This window comes from Notothenia rossii (genome assembly GCF_949606895.1).
Source record: "Notothenia rossii genome assembly, chromosome: 7".
Taxonomy (NCBI): Eukaryota; Metazoa; Chordata; class Actinopteri; order Perciformes; family Nototheniidae; genus Notothenia; species Notothenia rossii.
In genome coordinates, this window is record NC_136905.1 from 46,386,088 (window position 1) to 46,399,048 (window position 12,961).

General features: G+C 40.3%; 1 long non-coding RNA gene across 1 annotated transcript; it reads right to left on the bottom strand.

Annotated features, from left to right (window-relative positions):
* Positions 1-289: 289 nt before the first annotated feature.
* LOC307047516 lies at positions 290-3,028 on the bottom strand. The gene is made up of 2 exons (XR_013810461.1): positions 1,835-3,028; positions 290-1,640 (listed from the first exon to the last, which is right to left on the bottom strand). It is a non-coding gene; the product is annotated as an uncharacterized lncRNA (long non-coding RNA).
* Positions 3,029-12,961: the final 9,933 nt, after the last annotated feature.

Here is a 12,961-nt window from a genome sequence, read left to right on the forward strand (position 1 = left end):
TAACAAAGCTTTTCATTTTAGCCAAACTGAATTTAACTAGAAGTCATGGCTGTGTCAATTACCAGTCTGATATCGTTTTACAAAGACGACAAGAGTGTAGACAGAGGAGAGAACCACTACAAGTCAGGACACGTTACAGTGCAGCCTAGATGAAGGTGTGCTTACCGGTGTTGTCAGGGCTAGCATGAGGGACAAGGTTTATAGTGTCGGTGAGTAGTGATAGCAAGAGTACCGTTAACCTTTTAAGACCGAGTTAATTTATTCACATTAATTCCCATCAACAAATCAATTTTATGTGTCACATGAAATCTTTATTAGGCAAGGCAAGTTTATTTATATAGCACTTTTCAACACAAGGCAATTCAAAGTGCTTTACAAAAAATGAAAGACATTAAGAAAATGGCATTTAAAATCAGTCATTAACAAGAAAAGCTAATAAAATAAACATTAAAAGAAAAAATACATGGATAAAAGTTACAGTGCAGTCTAAGATATTAATAGTTCAATTAAGAGCAGCGACAAAAAGAAAAGTCTTCAGCCTGGATTTAAAAGTAGTAAGTTGCAGCGGACCTGCAGGTTTCTGGGAGTTGGTTCCAGATATTTGGAGCATAATAACTGTACGCTGCTTTACCATGTTTAGTTCTGACTCTGGGGACAGAAAGCTGACCAGTCCCTGAAGACCTGAGAGATCTGGATGGTTCATCATTTAGCAGGAGGTCAGAAATGCATTTGGTCCTAAACCATTCAGTGCTTTATAAACAGCTGCAGTATTTTGAAATCTATTCTTTGACACACAGGAAGCCAGTGTAAAGACTTCAGAACTGGAGCGATGTGATCCACTTTTTTAGTGTTAGTGAGGATTCGAGCAGCGGTGTTCTGAATCAGCTGCAGCTTTCTAATAGATTTTTTAGTGAGACCTGTGAAGACACCATTGCAGTAGTCCAGTCTACTGAAGATAAAAGCATGGACACGTTTTTCCAAATCCTGCTGTGACTTTAGTCTTTTAATCCTAGATATGTTCTTTAGGTGATAGTAAGCTGATTTAGTAACTGTTTTAATGTGACTGTTGAAACCAATAACTAATTTAACCCGCTGACAAGAGAGCCTACCTCCGAAGATCGTGACTGGCTGAGGGACAGACTCGGGGGCAGGTTCTCAGGAATTTCTTGGCTTTTCTCCCCCGAGCCAGAAGAGGAACACTACAGCTTGGAAACACTTACTGTTCCTGAAATTATCAAATTTGTTGGGCATCAGGGACCTGAGGAAATTGTGGCAAGCATGGCATTGTCTGAAGAGCAACAGAGGGCAATTCAGGTGGTTACCACTGGTCAGCGAACCAGCCCAAACTGGCATTTGTTCAGGAAAGGAAGGTTGACTGCCAGCAACTTTGGAGCTGTCCTGAGGTCAAAGCGTGTGACTGCTTCCTTTATTGCCAGGGTGCTAAGGCAACAACAGGCCCTTGATGGTGTTTTGTCTGTACAGTGGGGGACTATGAATGAATGTGAGGGCGTCAGGGCATTCACCATTGCAACTCAGATGCAGGTCCATGAGTCAGATTTGTGGCTCTCCCAATCAGGAATGTTGGGGGCATCTCCAGATGGTCTGGTAGGGTCTTCCGCTGTGCTTGAGGTAAAGTGTCCCTACGGAGCAAGGGAAATGACAATTAGTGAAGCATTGCAAATCAAGGGCTTCTTTGTCAGTAAGGAAGGAGAAACATTCAGCCTGCGTGAGGAACATCCTTACTGGCACCAAGTGCAAGGTCAGCTTCACCTCACTGCAAGAAAGAAGAAGAAATAATACAATTGTGAATTGTTTTTAATTTACATTTACTCGCCTTTGCAATGTTGTGGTTGTTAGAGTGTTAGGTTTTCTGTCAGCTCGTCTGTTGGGAAGATATAAAATATAGTTTCATGGAAGTCACACCGTCACATATACTGTAAGAGCATTAAGACATACAGTACATAGGCTAAAACAAAACATCTAAAGATATAACCTTGCACTTTGATAAGTCTCGTGAACATTTTCACTATTTTGACATTTTTATAGATGAAAATTGAACTAAAGAAATAAATGGTAGATTAATCCATATTGAAAATAGGTGTCAGCTGCTACACTAATTATAATAGTTATATTTCTTAATTAATTAAGATAAGATATTACTGTATTGATCCCAATTTGGGAAATGTTTGTGTTGCAGCAGCATAACAAGAAAAACAAAATATAAGTTATTATATATACAAAAGTATGTGAGGGATGGAATATTAAATTGAATATAAATGTAAAATGTACATGTGATTTTACGTCCAAGAGAAGCTATGGAGCAGAGAGTTCTCTGCCAGCCAGAGGTGATTTGTTATTAGTTCAATATGTCAAACTGATTTCCCTGACTACAATCTTTAGTTACATGGTGAAACGTTATGCTGCTTGTACTAATAAGACTTATCATATAAGCCACACAGGTTTTAATAGGATGTATTCATTATCTTTACTTGTGTTGCGGTCTTTTCAGCAGCGCCATCTCTATAACGGCGATACAGTCACTACCCATTATTTACATTTCACCGTGACATGGACAAAAAATGTAACGTCAGCTTATCTCACGAATCCAGACTCTCCTTTGGAAAACATTGGCGGGGAAACGATAGAACAAGCACGTTTCATGCGAAGACCTGTGGCTGCAACCCGGAGCAAAGCAACAAACCATTGCGTAGCTAACTAGTAGCGCTAGCTTTAGCTAACGTTAGCCAACGGAACGAACTGCCGAGTAAAATTGGAAAACACTGGTAATTAATTATTCTATAATTTGTAAAACTACGGTGTTAAAAACGACAATTTCAAAAATACAGATTCTAATGGTCAGATATAGATATACAGATACTAAAGATAGGCAGGTACTTGCTTTTAAGCAGAACACAGGGGAAAACAAACTCAGCGGGAGTGTTTACGTGTTCGGCGTAATGACGTACAACGGCCTCGACAATTTCTGTAGTCCTATTCAGCCATTCGGTAACAACCATCGTTTTTCAGACACGTAAACTCTTCAAAAATCCCCAGTGGGATCACTGCTGATGTATTTAATGTCGTAGAACAAAACGTCAATTACCTCTTAAATTTGTGTGAACCACAGACCTTATTTCGAGCTATTTTCCAAAAACCTATGGAAAAAATGCATTGCTTTTTGAGGAAGGAACCGGAAGTGCTAAAAATGCTAACTTACTTCCGGGTTTTACGACGCGTCACTGCGGCTCTCTATAGAGCACGCACACAAGCGCAATCACCAGGGGCGCTACAGTGGAATGTTCTACTGCAACACTCCCCACACGCAAACACACAGTACACCCGCGACTGTTACAATGAAGGCTCGAGAATCAGCTCACGGAATATAGGCAGGGGTAAAGTGCTATTTTTTACGAGTGGGGATTGGACCTCACCTCCTCTAGGGGGGTCCGGCGGGATGCTCCCCCAGGAAGATTTTTTTTAAATATTGAAGTTAAAAGCATCAAGCTGGTGCACTTTGAGAGCAACATTAAGAGATCTATGGATACATCTCTCAACACCCAGATGAAACACAACTGTAAGCAGATGTTCTTTTTCTTTATGAATATTTTACAGAAGTCACTCTCCTTTCAAACTGTATTCTTGTTTTACTGTCATATGGTATTTCATAACTATTTTCCTTTATTCTTTTATTTTTTTTATAACTATAATGATCATATGAAGGTGTGCCGCGGAAATAATCTTTTGAATAATTTGTGACCAAACCGTTTGAGACCCACTGAGATAACTTAGACTAAAGTTAACTATCTAAACACTCAGAGAGTCCTTTAGCTCACCCGAGCCTCTCAGTATGAGAGGAGAGCTCTTCTCCAGCTTGTTTTGGAACAAACAGCTCCTTATGTCCGTTAGCGCTATAGCTAACCAGATACTAACAACACGGTCCCTGCTGCTGGCGCTGGCACCGGTCCCCCTCTCTCTCTCTCCCTCTCTCCCTCTCTCTCTCTCTCTCTCTCTCTCTCTCTCTCTCTCTCTCTCTCTCTCTCTCTCTCTCTCTCTCTCTCTCTCTCTCTCTCTCTCTCTCTCACACACACACACTAAATGCGCTATTTCCGCACACACACACACACACACACACACACACACACACACACACACACACACACACACACACACACACACACACACACACACACACACACACACACACACACACACACACACACACACACACACACACACACACACACACACACACACACACACACACACACACACACAGAGAGCCGAGCTTAAATGACACAAGCACACTTTTATTTCCATGCAACTCTCTGATTGGTCTAGTGCAGGGGTCTGCAACCTTTTTGAACAAAAGAGCCATTTTGCTCCTTTTTCCCAAACATTTTTTTGTCTGGAGCCGCAAAACATATTTCATAGCTTGATAGCTAATAAAGTTGTATTTATTGTTATATCAGACACAAACTACAGTTTTCTTGCATTTATTAGGCTATTTATTACATTATATAAAACGGTTAACCTCTAATAAGAAACAAAGAACTCCTATAAGGAGAATTACAAAGAATACACAGGCCTACTTTAAAATAAATTAAACACAGCACTTGGGGAGTCCTCTGCATATTTGAAGGAAAACAAATATTATTAAAATGGGCCCACTTTGAAATAAATAAAACATATAGCTGCATCCTAAAAATAGTTAAAGGTAGGGTAGGTAACAATGGAGAAACCAGCTCGAGTGCGCTTGAATTTGAAAATACACAACCGGAAAAAATATGCCTCTTCCTTCAGACTTCCTCACAGAGCCCCTCCTCCAACACACACGAACGCGCACATGATCAATGAGGGCACGAGATAAATGTGTGCACAGATGGAAGGCTGACAGGCTGACATGCAGGTAGGTCATCCAATTATTTTAGCCGGGCCGGCTCAGATGATTGGTCGTGCTTTTTACAGCGCTACGGCTTCCAGAGATTAATTTTTGTATGTATTTATTGTCAAAGCATTTAATATATTCATTGCTATCGGGATGTTAAGAGCATTCCATATAACAAAAAGTGTTTTCTGAAATAAATTACATACCCCATTGAATTAGGACTGAAGATCGTCAGCTGTCTTCCTCTCCGTGTTGTTCCCGTTGTTTCTCGATACGTAAAGGCTGCAGTGCAGCACCTTTGACAACTTCTCTCTACATATCAAACATACCGGTAAACCAGCATCGTTTGCTGTGAATGCATATAACTCTGTCCACACAGAATTAAATCCTGTGTTCCTCCGGTACTTTTCTTTGATTTATCCATAGTTCGCTCATCGAGCCGGGGGTCAGGTTATTCACCTGCAGGAAAAGGCGCTCGCGCGGGACCGTAGCAGGATGTGACACATATTTTAGTTGACCTAATTAAAACCGTTTTGTTTTTTATTTATGTGTCACAGTATCACCTCAAAATACAAGATACGAAACATTTTCAACCGTGCAACAAAATATAAATAGTCCTACAAATACTTTTATTTTATTTCCTTCTTATTTTTTGTCTAAGCTCAAGGGAGCCAGAGCAGAGGGCTTAAAGGGCCGCATGCGGCCCGTGGGCCGCGGGTTGCCGACCCCTGGTCTAGTGTCTTGCCTCTGTTGCATTCAATGAACACGGGAAAATACAATCCTGCCGTCCTCTGTCATGATGAGGTTGACGTAAAGCACGGTTAATGTATTATATTATTGAGGTAGAATTGTCCGGGGCTACAGAAAAAACATTCGGGGCAGACCAAAATATTATTTTACCAACAATGTGGAATTTATTGACTACATATTATACAGATTATGCACAGCGGGAGCAGCAATAACCGTCAAATAATAATTCAGATAGGGGAGCTCCGCACCCCCTGCCTGCCACTAGAGGGTGCTGCAGCGCCCTCAGCACCCCCCTTCACGCACCCATGCAACAAAGTGTAAAAATTCAAACAAATCTGCATTATTGCTCCGAGCTCTGCTGTCTGCCCGTTTGTCCCCCCCCCAGTTTCAAATTCGTTTATTATTATTTTTAACCGCAAGCCGTTATCGTCACGGGAGAAGGACACGCCTGCCCAGGTGGACGACAACGAACGTAGCGTGTGCATTCTAAAAATAGCTCACAGATGGTGAGCAGGTACCGCGGTTTTGAACTACAGTATTGAATTCGACAGAAAACAACAATGAAACGCCAGCAGAAGAATAGTCTAATGAGTTGGGTGAAAAAAGAGACAGGAGATGTGAGTTGGTTTATTCAGTAAATTAGCTCAGGATAATTGGATGTTCTGTCTACTGATGTGAGGCTAATGCAGGATTTGCTAGCTTGATGCTACCGGCATTTAGCGGGAGTGACTCAACAAATTGCCTCTTAAAATGTATCGTCAGCAATGTATGACAAGCAGACTGCTTGTTTAATGTTATACTCACACCAATAGCTCAATATGATCATAACACGATTGCTTTCATATCAGAGATCAGATGAGGTGGAGCTGCCTCCAGCAATAGAGGATGAGGCAGAGAGAAGCAGCAGCAGCACAGGGTTGCCGCAGGTATGTTATATGCTGTAGTCAGGTGATTTACATGTATCAATGAAAGGAATAAGTGTAGGCTACATGATAAGAAGGGAATACAGTTTGAATAAAAGTAATAAAGCAGTGTAACACTGTACTTTATTACTTTTTAATGTACACATACTTTGTTACTGTACGATATCAATAACAATAATCCAAAGCTCCTCTCTCTGCTCCAGAGGATAAAAAAAATGTGGGTGCCCCAAAAAAACAAATGTTCAGCACCCTGCCATGGCAATAAACCTAGGGGAAACACTGGGCCTCTTTGGTAATTTTCTGATAAGACCTCTGCTGTCTTGCTCCATCTTTTGGTGTACTTGAACAGTTTCTTGGCTTGGATTTTTATTAGCTTTTTCCGAGCCTCAAAGAAGTTGGCCCGGCCTGGTTCTCCCCAGCACTTTCCCACTAATGAAGTGCACATTCTACCAGAGCGCTTGGCCAAGCTGGGTTCCTTAGCCATCCCTTAATGGGAATTTCCCCTTCTTCCGTGCATCCCTGCCTGCCTAGCGCTCTGCCTCTGCCACTCTGGTGTGTGTGTGAGTCATGTCCTGAACAGCCAGCCATGGGGAAGTTCACTCGGTTGCCGATGTTGGACTGGTTGGCTAACTGGCTGGTCAAAAGGCTAGCTGACTTTTTTAAAGTGCCACCTTATTGATTGACTGGGGTTCTCAAAATAATAAAGGTTTAGAGGAGAAACTGAGTGACTGTGTTGACCAGCGGACAGTGCCAAAAACAATACACCTGTAAATGTTAAAGCTGCACACAGGATTGCATTACATTTTCCAAAATTAACCATCAATGCTGAAAATAAAACAAGGATGGATGAGATTATTTCAAACATGACTGCTTGCTTCCATGTGGTTAATAAACCAGAATTAAGTCAGACCACCAGTCAGCACCTGTTGCTCTATTTCTAAGAGCAAATTAACTCCAGCAACTTTATTTTATTTCCACAAGGACACTCTCAGCATCTGATATTTTGCAGTCTCTTAAGCATTGGAAAAAATAATCCTTGTATGTTTTGGTTTCACAGCTCACTGAGGATGAGATAGTCATCCCCAAATCAACCTTGAAGAGGCCACACTATCTGCGTTTTATGAGGAAAATCCACCGGGAGATAAAAGCTGGGAATATTCTCTGTGACAGGGAAGGTCATGCGAAACTGGCTAGTTGTAGCGTGGCTGGACATTTGATGGTGCTTGGATTCCACTGGGCCTTCCACTCCCTAAAAGGCGGCATAATAAAAGCAGGTCTCCCTTGGAGACATGGCATACGATAATCTTTTCTGTCTACAATGGTTACCGCATTGTTAAGTTAACCTTCCTAATGCCAAACAAAGGGCTGGGAGCAGTAGTATTTGCACAAGTTTATGTCCACACAAACTTTGCTTACGTTTTACATTCAAAGAATGCTGTCGGGCAAGCAGTCCTCGCAAAAGTTTTACAGCCCCTGATGAGCTTTAATCTTGTCAGAATCTAGGTCTCGTAAGAAAGCACTCCAGAGCTGCCAGAAGGACAGTATGCTGAAGACAGAAGACAAGCAGCTAGACTCTTTAGGCTGTTCACTTAATTCCAGTGGCGGGCCGTCAGGGCCCTCTAGGCCCTCTGTGAGGGCCTAAGATATAAAATTATATTTAAAAACATTAAAAATATATATTATTTTTTATAAATATATATTTTTTAAATATTATTTTTGTTATATTTTTCATTAGTTTTAGCGAAAAAAACTTGATTTAATTGTATTTAAAATATAATTTCCAAATAAATAAATCCTTTGAATCTGCCTGTTCAGTCTCTGTTTGAATGTGAAGGGTTACATGAAAGAATATGAGGGGCCGTACAGGACATTATTCAGAAATACCGTTCACACACACATATGAAACGCACTCACACACACATGAAATCCAAAGTTATTCACATTTACATGTGAAACAATCTCACACACATATGAAATGCTCTCATATACACATATGAAACGCTCTCACACACACATGAAACGCTCTCACACACACATGTGAAACGCTCTCATATACACATGTGAAACGCTCTCATATAGGCTACATATGTGAAACACTCTCATATAGGCCTACACATGTGAAACGCTCTCATACACACACACATGAAATGTGATTTCAGTATGTTGTGTGAGAGGGATTTCAGTATGTTGTATGAGAGGGATTTCAGTTGAAACGGAAGGCATCTCAGTTGAAAAGGAAGTCGTTTTAAAAAAACAGCGAAGAACCGCGAATTAAAAAAAAACATCATCATGTCTGCTCAGCAGCCTGCACAAACCATAACTGATGCAGCAGCGTTGCTAAGTACTATCCTGACCTCAGCTGAGACTATAAGAACGCTATCGAACGTGGCCACAACCGGGCCACAAACGAATGTTGGAGCTGCAAGTGGGAACACCTTGGACGGTCAGCTATCGTCCCTCTCCCCGTCCCGCGGCGGGCAACGGCCCGCTACAGCTGCCCTTGTAGGGAGAGACTGTGCACCTGCACCCCGATATCAAGCACACCACTGCTTTGTCACATGGACATCTGGCTCGAAGAGAAAAAGGTAATTATAAATATTTAGAGTTTTAGATTGTTTGATCTCATAAACGAGTGATGTTTATCTTGGAACTTGGTTTAATAACCTTGGTAGTAACGGAGCAACCATAACTAGACAACCCCTGTAGATCCCTATAGAAGGACAACAGAAACCAAATGCAAATACTCTACAAAAATCATTTTGGTACTGCTAATATCATTTATAATGTCATCATTCTGTATGATTTTTACCTTAAAAAAACATAATACTCGTATATTTTTGGTTTAATGTCATTACAAACCATGTTTTAAGGTGTAAGGCTGGTAGATATGTTACTCTGCTGGTTATCTAGATGCACTTTAGTTTTGGTTTAAAACCAAACTATACTAAATAACATGGGCATTTTTATTTCTTTTTTATAAAGCAAAGGGATCATACTTAAGTACTCTGGCCTACTGTTATCTAGGTATGTATTATTATGACCGTATGATTTATCTGTTGCCTTCATGTAGTATAGTTGCAGTGGCGGCCGGTCCATAGGGGCGCTAGGGGCGCCGCCCACCCTCTTCCCACATGTTTGATTGTCATTAAAAATTAAAAATTCATAAAAAAATATATTTCCCCAAAATATTTTTATTATTTTTTATTTTTAAAGAACAAGGTAAATATTATATAGTTGGTATCAGTAAAATGTATAATCTACAATAAAATCTTGTTTAAAATTGTTTTAAAATGTCTAAAGTTACTGATAAGTCACATGTTTCCTGCCTGGCCGCAGCGTGTATCATTACCCTCTCTCGTCCGGGCGGTAGAAAAGAGCCCTCAGCCGGAGCAGCTGCAACCAACAAGCTGACTGTTGCTATCTGTAAACTATGCCGCCGAAACATAATTTCAGCCAATCAGCGTCGTCGGATCTGATGCTCAAAGGGCGCCCTTTCAGCGCCCTGGCTTGTGTGTCTGTTTAGACTCGTATCCAAGGTGACGCTACAGTAGGGGATGGCTGCGTATGCAGTTGTAGACTACGGTGCTAGTGGATCGCCGGAGCTGTAGATTAACATTTGCATGCTTATTGTAGTTGTAAGGGCAAGGCCTGTGGCACCATGGAGCATATGTGTGGGCTGGACCTGTATTTTACAGGAAAGGAGTGATCAAAGGGTCGAGTTGTCGATTCTTGTTCAGTTTTCATCTTCCTCACCCTCACCCTCACCCACAATGTTCGTATTTAGTCTCCTGATTTGAAATGTCCTAGTATGGTTTTGTCCCCATTTCCATAGCCCCACCAAAAATATTTTCCACCAGCCGCCACTGTATAGTTGTATGCTGATAATGCGTTGTTCACTCTTATTTCAGAACTAAGGCACAGCCGCATGGCCATTTTAATAAGGATGTTGTTCTACTTCCTAATCCATCCTTGGATGTTGTCATAAAACAAAAGCCGAAATTACCGCTACACGAACATGGGCACATTCTGAGTGCATTCGAGTTTCAAAAGGCCTGCGACCACAAAACTGTAATGGAGCACATCAGACATGGCTTTGGTGGGCGCATACCAGAAGATGTCAGGTTAACCTATTTTTTTACTTCTTGATTTGTATATTAATAAAATATTCACATTTACTATCATTTTATAGTCCAGCAGCAAGTCCTCAAAAAAGGCTTTAGTTTTTGAGATACCCCTACCCGAGGCAACAAATGACAACAATGATTTTTCTTATCTTTAGGGTCTCCCATTAATGAAATTGATTGTTGGCAAATTTTATTTTGGGGGAAAAAGTGTTTTTTGGGTTGTTCTTTAGAACTACCCCAATCCCTGAAAAAGAGCCAAATTAGACCAGGCAGAATATGGGAAAGGTGACAAAAAAAGCCCATAACTTGAGAATGACAACTATTTTCCTCTTCAGATTTGCTGAGGTATGAACCAGGTGGCTGTCCTACATCACCAAATAGTCAGACAATTATTTAACTATGACAATACTGAATTATAGTCCTGTAAACTTAGCTTTAGTTTAGACGGAAATTGTACTTTTTGGTGAGAGGAACATAGGACTCCATCACTTTTCTCTCATTTATCAGAAAAACTGAAATCCCTAAAAAATATACCATTACTGAATTGTCTAGTGTGCTATTGAACACTAACCAGTAGATATATGGAAATATCTGGTACAGTTCTATTGCAAATGAGATTTCTTTAGACATAGGCCTCCCAGCTAGCGGGGAACGTTCTCACAACTTTGGCTAACGTTACCTATTGGTTCTAACAAGGTTTTAAAGAAACGTTTTAATCTGATGTTCAAAGAACCTTTTTAGGATGTTTATTTGTTCAAATAATGTTCCTATAAGGTTTAAGGTTAACTAAGACATAACGTTTTAACTGCAACATTCAGAGGATGTTTTGAGGATGTTATTAAGGCCTGAGATGACAGAAAGTTTTTTATAAAATGTTCCTTTAATGTGATATGTTAACAAAGGTGGAACGTTTTGCCTGCAACATTCTAAGGACGTGTTTTGGACGTTGTTGGGTAACACATTAAAGATGTTCTTTATAAAACGTTCCCTCAATGTTACATGATAACAAATGAAGAACATTTTCAAAGCAAAATTCTGAAAATGTTTTCAGGATGTTATTGAGGCCTGAGATGAGAGAAAGGGTTGTATAAAATGTTCCCTCATTGTTACATGATAACAAATGAAGAACATTCTCCAAGAAACAATCTGAAAAAGATTTTCAGGATGTTATTGAAGCTTGAGATGACAGAAAGTGTTTTATAAAATGTTCCTTTAATGTGATATGTTAACAAAGGTGGAACGTTTTGCCTGCAACATTCTAAGGACTTGTTTTGGACGTTGTTGGGTAACACCAAGAGAGAACCTTATCCTACCTTTCAGAAGAACATTCTGGGAACCAAAATAAAAGCTTCTGGCGAAAACGTTTTAAGAACAGTAGGGCATAATGTTCTAACAATGTTTTCAAAAACATTTTAAGAAGGTTATCACCAAACATTTTAAGAATGTTTTTAGAGAGCGTTATCCTACCTTTCAGAAGAACGTTCTGGGAACCAAACAAAAACTTCCCGCTGAAAATGTTTTAAGAGTAGGATGGCATAATGTTCTAACAGTGTTATCACCAAACATTTTAAGAATGTTTTTGGAGAACGTTATCCTAACTTTCAGAATAACGTTCTGGGAACCAAACAAAAACTTCCCGCTGAAAACCTTCCTAGAACAATGACTGTAACATTCTCAGAATGTTTTTAGAACCAAACACATTTCTAGCTGGGCTACCTCTTCTCTGAGACAGTCAAAATTCGAATGGGGGAGAAGTGGCACAATAGCCTATAAATTAAGAATGCTCACTCTAATGGTCATTATATTTGGAGAGGGAAATACCAGGTGGCTGAACTACATCACCAAATAGTCAGAATAAGAGTAACCCAATACAATCAAGTGTATTAGTTCTAAATTGCAAGACTCTAAAACATAGGTGCAAATAGTACAGGTTTTATTGAAACGGGAACCTTAATTCAAAGTACAGTATATAAATCATCAAATAATTCTGTGAGAGGTCAAGTATATAGATACTAGAACATAATGTTAAATGTCAGGTTCCTCAGAAACGTTAGCGGACACATTTTGACATTCTGCACAGCAGATGTAGACCTCCATACAGGGAAGGCCAAGAGAGCTGGCCAACTGGCACTTTCCACTCTCTCCACACTTTGCATCTTTGCAATACAAGTGAGTAATGTCTCTCACTTCTGTAGGTGCTGGGGTTTTTGTAAATAGCACTGGTTGAATGGCCCCATCTCTGACAATCCACCCCTTGCCAACAGGACTCCATAACAAGG